This window comes from Apodemus sylvaticus, chromosome 16 (assembly GCF_947179515.1).
Source record: "Apodemus sylvaticus chromosome 16, mApoSyl1.1, whole genome shotgun sequence".
NCBI lineage: Eukaryota > Metazoa > Chordata > Mammalia > Rodentia > Muridae > Apodemus > Apodemus sylvaticus.
The window spans coordinates 13,146,396-13,154,998 of record NC_067487.1 but is presented as its reverse complement, the minus strand read 5'-3'; the positions used below and the strand labels follow the sequence as shown (position 1 = coordinate 13,154,998).

At 38.2% G+C, this 8,603-nt stretch overlaps 1 non-coding gene across 1 annotated transcript; it reads right to left on the bottom strand.

The window, feature by feature from the left end:
* Positions 1-501: 501 nt before the first annotated feature.
* On the bottom strand, positions 502-672 carry LOC127667211 (small nucleolar RNA SNORA73 family). The gene has a single exon (XR_007973847.1). It is a non-coding gene; the product is annotated as a small nucleolar RNA SNORA73 family (small nucleolar RNA).
* Positions 673-8,603: the final 7,931 nt, after the last annotated feature.

The window sequence follows — 8,603 nt, the reverse complement described above, 5'->3', positions numbered from 1 at the left end:
GAAGATACCTGGAAGGGGCCAATGGAAGGAAAAAGAGAGGTGAAAGTGATGTAATTCTTTCACAATTAAAAATATATCTAAATATTTTAATTAAATTTAAAATATTCAGAGTGGTTTTTCTTTAATGGCTAAGTTGAACAATTTGTAAATAATTTAAATACTTAAAAGTATTTCTTAGACATTTATATTTCTTCTTTTCAGCACTCTTATGTTCCACCACCTACTTTTTCGTTAAAAAATTTCAGGATATATTTTGATCACATCCCTTTAATTCATGGCACCTCCCTACCCACCCAACATCAGATTCTTTTCCACAGTCTATTTTTTTATTTGGGTTATCAAGTTTCTTGGTCACTTTTTTAAAAGTTCTTTCTATGGTCTAGTCACTATTCTTTTGTAAGATGTATAGCTGGCAAATAATTTTTCCTCTATGTATGTTGCTTTGTCATGACCAGTGTCAGATGGAGTTGTAAGCTGTTGGGAAATTCTTTTTTTTTCAAAGACTGTTTCCTACATGACTTGACTCCTCAGTCAGTCATAGTCCACACGACTCTGAGAAGTTGTAGGAATATGCAGGCACAGACTTGAAGCCCACTTTCATCTGCAACATTGTAGAAAGGGACTCTACATCATCGGGCTTCCCATAGGCCACCGTTGGGGAGTTCTTATTGACCTCAAATAAATATACTCAGGTACCCACAACTGGTGAACTGACTAATTTTATGTCAACCTGACACAAGCTAGAGTGATCTGAAAGGAAGAAACCTCAATTGAGAAAATGCCTGCTTGAGATCCAGCTGTAAGGCTCACCTCCTGTAAGCATGCTCACTTGATCCATAGTCACATGAATTTGAGTACTGATTTATAAATTGGAGCACTGATACTGTTAACCAGGCCAAGAACTCATAGTTAGGTAGACCATAGGCCCTAGGGAAGAACCCTCTCCAACTATTTAGCTGAGTAAAAATATGACCAAATTATCCTCTAAATAGTTTTCTTTATCCCTATTAATTACTATAGTTCTCAAACTATATCTGATATGCTTCTTTTTTGCAATAGATCAAAATTAATATACATATTCACAATACTTATTCTTAAGACTTATTCCTAGACTGCTTATTTCTTAGTAGGACATTCATACCACAAACCTTCCCCCCAAGGAGAGGGGAAAAGATTGAAATAGCCAAAGGCTTTAGAGGCAGGCTGTAAGACAGTGTTATCTAGACCTGATATAGCACAGAAATACTCACAGCAGCTGTGGATGTGTTCACAAGACCTGATCAATGTCAAGCCTGAAGAAATTACAGCACAAAGCCCCACCCCTTCTTGAAGGACTACCAGTGGCTGATAGCTACTGAAGAACTGGGAGCCTTCTTCAGAGAGGTAGCCCCTTATGAGTAACCAAGGCTCTAGTAGAAGGCTCTGTACTGACCAATATCCTAGCAACAATGAATGGACTCAGTGGTTAAAAGGAGCACATGAAGTTGGGAAGGAATAATGGTGACAGGATAGAAAAATGAGATGGAAGGAACAGGAGTGGGTCGGACCAAACACTTTGGACACAAGAACAGAACTATTAAAAATAGGATTGGTTCTACAGTGCTGACAAGGAGGAAGAAGTATTTAAGGAATTTTTTTCATTCTAGGAATTTTATGATTTCTTGTTTTATTTTCAGTATTTAATTTTGTACATGATATGCTCTTTTTAAAAATAAACTCATTTTTATTTTATGAATGTTTTACCTACAGTATGCATGGATACACATGTGCATTCCTGGTATCCATGGAGCATAGGAGAGTGCTAGATGCTCCAGAACTGGAGTGACAGATGGCTGTAAGCTGCCATGTAGGTATTGGAAACCCAACCCAGGTTCTCTGCAAAAGCAACAAATGCTGTTAAACATTAAGCCATCTTACTAGCCCCTTTCCTTCCTTCCTTCCTTCCTTCCTTCCTTCCTTCCTTCCTTCCTTCCTTCCTTCCTTCCTAGCCCCCTAGAAAGATGTTCTTTTCCTTCCTTTCTTCCTCCCTTCCTCCCTCCCTCCCTTCCTTCCTTCCTTCCTTCCTTCCTCCCTTCCTTCCTTCCTTCCTTCCTCCTCTCTGTGACATAATCTTTTCTTTAAGATTTATTTTATGTGTACGAAAGTTTTGCCTGCTTCTATCTATGTGCATCATGTGCTAGTCATAAAATGGCATATACATTCCTTGGAACCAGAGTTAGGACAGTGTGGGTCAAATGTGGGTGCTGGGAATCAAACTCAGGACCTCTGCAAGAACAGCAAGTGCTCTTAATAGTTTAGTCATCTCTCTAGCTCCATGAGACAGGATCTTGCTTTTAGCTCAAGCTGACCTCAAACTAATGGTGATGTTCCTGATGCCTTAGCCTCCATAGTGCTGAGGTGTGCACCACCACACACAGCTGCTACCATTTTCTTAAAGAGGATTGGTACAGTGACAGGCAGGCAGATCAATGGAACAGGATTGAAGATCCAGAAATGAACCCACACACCTATGGCCACTTGATCCTCGACAAAGGGGCTGAAAACATCCAATGGAAAAAAAGATAGCCTTTTCAACAAATGGTGCTGGTTCAACTGGAGGTCAGCATGCAGAAGAATGGGAATTGATCCATCCTTGTCTCCTTGTACTAAGCTCAAATCCAAATGGATCAAGGACGTCCACATAAAGCCAGACACTCTGAAGCTAATAGAAAAGAAACTGGGGAAGACCCTTGAGGACATCGGTACAGGGAGAAAGTTTCTGAACAGAACACCAATAGCGTATGCTCTAAGATCAAGAATTGACAAATAGGACCTCATAAAATTACAAAGTTTCTGTAAGGCAAAGGACACCATCCAAAGGACAAATCGGCAACCAACAAATTGGGAAAAGATCTTCACCAATCCTACATCAGATAGAGGGCTAATATCCAATATATATATAAAGAACTCAAGAAGTTAGACTCCAGAAAACCAAACAACCCTACTAAAAAATGGGGTACAGAGTTAAACAAAGAATTCTCACCTGAAGAACTTCGGATGGTGGAGAAACATCTTAAAAAATGCTCAACTTCATTAGTCATTAGGGAAATGCAAATCAAAACAACCCTGAGATTTCACCTTACACCAGTCAGAATGGCTAAGATTAAAAATTCAGGAGACAGCAGGTGTTGGCAAGGATGTGGAGAAAGAGGAACACTCCTCCACTGCTGGTGGGGTTGCAAATTGGTACAACCACTCTGGAAATCAGTCTGGCGGTTCCTCCGAAAACTGGGCACCTCACTTCCAGAAGATCCTGCTATACCACTCCTGGGCATATACCCAGAGGATTCCCCACCATGTAATAAGGATACATGCTCTACTATGTTCATAGAAGCCCTATTTATAATTGCCAGAAGTTGGAAAGAACCCAGGTATCCCTCAACAGAAGAGTGGATGCAAAAAATGTGGTATATCTATACAATGGAGTACTATTCAGCCATTAGAAACAATGAATTCATGAAATTCTTAGGCAAATGGATGGAGCTGGAGAACATCATACTAAGTGAGGTAACCCAGTCTCAAAAGATAAATCATGGTATGCACTCACTAATAAGTGGATATTAACCTAGAAAACTGGAATACCCAAAACATAATCCACACATCAAATGAGGTACAAGAAGAACAGAGGCGTGGCCCCTTGTTCTGGAAAGACTCAGTGAAGCAGTATAGAACAAAACCAGAACAGGGAAGTGGGAAGGTTTGGGTGGGAAAACAGGGGGAGGGAAGGGGACTGATGGGACTTTCTGGGAGTGGGGGTCTAGAAAAGGGGAAATCATTTGAAATGTAAATAAATATATCAATAAAAAAAAGTAAAAAAGAAAAACAAAAAAACATTCAAAAAATCAAAAAAAGAAAAAAGAAAAGAAAAAGAAAAGAAAAAGAAATGGTAAAGAAAAAAAAAAAAAAAAAGGTACTTGAGGATACTTCCCACATTCAGCCCCGACAAAACCTGGACTTTTATTTGCCTATACTACAGAGTGCTCATGCTTAGTCTCACAGGTCCTTCCCAGAGATCTGTCCAGACCCTAGCTCATGCCTTAGCAACCTCCAGTTCTCTAGGAAGATGAACCCAACCTGCCATCTTTCTATTTCATGAAGATCTCAAAGACCCAGAATCTGACTGAGCTCTATAGAGTATCACGTGATTGGGTGTGTGAGCACCTTGCTGCTTGCCATCTGAAACTGTACTAGTTTTTTCTCCAGTGAATATTTAACACTCTGAACTATGAAGACACTCAAACAGGATATTTGTGTTATAAAAATTCCCTTTTAGAAAAAAATTTCAGAAAGTTAGTAAATATTTTGGGAAGTCACAGAAATACATAATGATGGTGACACTGGTGAGCACGGCTCATGTTTAGATACTTTTCTCAGAGCTGAAGCAGTGGAAGAGAACAAAGGAATTTGAAGGTGAATGAAGAGCATAAACTAAAATGCAATGCTCTATGTGTGTTTATATGAGCGAAAATACACAAAACCACCCTGTTATCAGCAGAGTCCCATGAGCAATTAATTGTGGAGGAGGTAGAAATGTAGACAAAATAAGAAATAGTGTTAAAAGCAAATCCCAGTAGGCTATTGCAAACAACATGCATGGAGAATTTGTTTTACGGGAGACATGAGATTGCAATGTAGAGAAACATGACTATCTTGGATCCTGCAGTGGTGAGAGGGAGTTGAGTCTCCTATAAACTTAGGCTAGGACCATACAAGTGTGAGCTATCATCCTAACAAAAAACAATACTATGGGGGAAAGTATCTATTAGCATAGCAGGCTGTGACTATGATGTTGAGGACTGGGGAAATAAAAATAAAAACATAAATTAAAAAAAATTAAGAAAAAATTAGAGAAATTGGTGTTTAGATTTACTGGGTACAAAAAGTCCAGAAACTGGAACGATTCCTTTGCAGGTCTCACTGTGAGGGAAGAAAAACCATCATCCTAGGAAATCAGAATGTTCCCTGACAGTCCTCTAATGTAACCATCCTGCAGTGGCTGTGTCTTGGGAGAAGGATGCACCTCTGAGCAGGACATCCCATAAAGGGTCACTTAAAGCCATTTCCTGGGCCAGTATGGCATGGAGCCAGTGGGAAATCTGCCGCATGCAGTGGCAAAGTGGCAACTGGTAGGGCCGTATGGGCCCAGAATGTATTCTCAGGTGACCTGAGTAATTAGTGGATTGTATCTAGAAGGATATAGCCAGCTTGACCTTCTGTGGATGTCCTTAATTTAACATATCTTAACTCCTCCTTGAATGACTCCAAATGTGCACTCTTTCGTGAAGACTGACCATAAAGTAAGAAAATCTGCCCATTGGCAGCAAGCTCCTTTTTCCTTGATAGAGTGTCCTAAAAGGTGATTGTGTTATTTCAGGAAATAACCTAAGATCACCTAGCTAATCTCCTTAGAAAGTAAGATGTATGCTTCTTCCATCTTGGTTTCTAGTCATTTCTTCCCTTTCTTGTGTGACCTTCTAAGGACATGCAGTACGCCTTGTAAACCTACTACAGTATAGGAATCTCGGTGTAAGTTTCCTGCAAAAAAGTCACACCCAGCTATGAGCCGCAACCTGCCTCACTGACTTAAACTGGAAAAAAAAAATGCATTCTTTATTTTATGACTCTGAATCAAGAAAGATGAACTGAGATACAAACTTGAGAATGAGCTGTGGTGCAGAGAATGAGGCACGCTTTGAGGAAGGCAGAGCACTCAGGAACTCCAGAGGCATGTGACGCCTCAGGAACAACTACCTAGGAGAGAAAGGCAAAAGCTAATGAACAAAGAGAAGAAACAGCAGGCAGAGGAGAGGGAAATCCAATGTGCTGCACTAGTCTGATCTGACTGTAATAACAACATGTGAAGACTACTACATTGAGCATTTAGAGCAACAGGAACATGTACACACTTTTAACTCCTGAGACTCTAAGGTGGGATGTAGAATAGTCCAGAGTTGGCACAAGCCTTCTGCTAGGTCTCAGATACTAACTTCTCCCTGCATTCTTACATGATGTAAAGTGGACAGACCTTTCTGGGGCTTTCTTTTTAAGGGTACTAAGCCCACTGATTACCGTCTTTATGATTTCTCCACCTTCCAAAGATCCCATCTCTGAACATCATCACCTAGGAGGTGAGAATTCTATAAAGCCAGTGTTCTTTCAGTAGGAATCACTAACAGACTATAATATCTAATGATCTATGAGCAGCATAACGTCTCCATCCACCCCTCCATTCCCCCATTCAAGTTCCCAGAGTCAGGGAGTTGGTGCTACATTGCTGAGCCTCAGAAAACATCTGGGAGAAAAAGAAGAAAATGGATCAGGTGTGCAAAAACAAGCTGGAAAAGTGAACTAGAAAGGGATGACCAGTACTTAAGTGATAAAAGAGCAGATTGGGCCTTGGTCTCCGAGGGTCAGCCCTGAGACATGTCCCTACATTCTTCACATCAATTCCTCAGGTTTCTCTGTAGTCCTTCCATGAGCCTCTTTCATGGCCTGGCGCAAGAGACTCTCTTATTATGCAGAAAATAAAATAGTATTATCGTTTTCTAATTTTATTAGTGATATTGAGTATCTACTTATGAAAATACATTATGTAAATAACTGTATTTGTTACAGTATCCTGTCTTCTAAACCAAATGTGATATCCCAATTAAAAGTCCCAAATCATCTTTTAGCAACAAGAATCTGAGTTTACATTTGTTTTTATAATTGCAGTTAAAACATTACTAAAAAAGCCTCTCCGAAAGACATTACAAGAATAATGTATGTTTTGCAACAAGATATTTGAATGGTAAAATGGTACTTCTGCTTTAATGACTGGATAAATTTATCTTAAACTTACTTTTTATATGACAAATAAAAAATACTTATTCAGTTTTCTGTTTCAAAATTTTCATGGATGAAATCAATATTTTCATCTATGATTTTGTTATATATGGCAATACACAATTACAATTTCAATACAAATCTTTTTGTCCTAATGGCAGTACATTTAACTAGTTGAACATTTGGGTTTAACATATATACATATATTTATTAATGTACTTGAAACTACATAAATTATATTCTAACAATATATATATATATATATATATTACTTGCACATTTACACAAAGTGGACATATTTATTTTAATAACAGAAAAATCTCCACTGATTACTAATCAGACTTATTTGCAGTGATAGGTTTTTCACTGCCCATTGTACTTGATGATACTGATTGTAATAATAAAACAATCTCTCATCGCTCCCCAACGAGATAAAAGAATGTATAAGTATGTAGAGTGACACATGTGTAAGCCAGTTTGCAAGTTTCATATACAACACACTTGAAAAACAGAAGTTTGCCTTTCACTGAAGTACTATCATGGGGGTTGCCAAAAATGAAACATATAAAACCCTTGAGGATAGAAGGGTACATCCATTACTTTATAGCAATAAAATATTAGGTGGGAGAAAGATTGGTAGAAAAGATTAAAAATAAGCTAAAATCCAAGGTAGAAGGAAGCTAAAGGAAATCAGTCCCTGTCTGTGTGAATTTCTCATCAACCCTATCTCAACTTATATATATATATATATATATTTGCAGTATGATATGTGGTACATGATATGGTAATATGTGATATACGATATGTGATATATAATGTAATATGTAAAATACTATATAATAAATGTACATATAAGATATAATCTCACAGTTATATCTGGGCTTGGTCAATATCCTTGATCTTTTCTCAGCATTCTAGAGTCTATGTGTTTCTTGGTAGTCTCAGTAGCTGTCCCAAAAAGGATTCTTCTAAAGTGATCTCTAAATGTCTGATATTTGATCCTATATTCAGTTCCTACTTTTAAACATGTGTGTGTGTCTGTGTGTCTCTCTCTGTGTATGTATGTGTGTGTGTGTGTGTGTGTGTGTGTGTGTGTGTGTGTCTGTAACTTCTATAATTCTGAGATTATGGGTAGCGCTGTTGGGCTCACCCATTGGCTTGCTCCTCTTATAACACTGGCATGCGATCTGAAGACTTTGAAGAAGTACATTGTGAAAGAAGAGAGGGAAGAGATCAACAGCTTTTCCTAGTCTTTAAATCTGATAATTAGTCCAAAAATATAATAATTATACTTGTGAAAAGTTAATTAACAAAGTTAAATTGGCAGAGTAAAATAACAAATATACATTTGATTATGTGTCACATCTTTAAAATGAATGCCATATTAAACCAGCCACTAGGGACACTTAAATTTGTAAAGTTTGCATGGGTTTCAAGAACTTCTCACTGAAGTTACAAAAGCATAAAGGATATAGCACACCCTAGCATAAGTAAAAAATAATGTTAACAGAATAAAGATTATCGCACCCTGTATCCTCCAACATAATAGTGAATGTTGCTCGAGTCATTTATCCCAGCACCACAGAAATAGTTAATATGCAGAAAGGTCCTAAAGACACTCACCCAATGCTGGTGCCCTCAGTTAACTATAAGGACCCTAAGAACCTATTGCTAAGTCGATGCATATTTGACTCATAGAAGATTGAGAAATCAGGCTGCTAGTCACCTAGAAGCTTCAT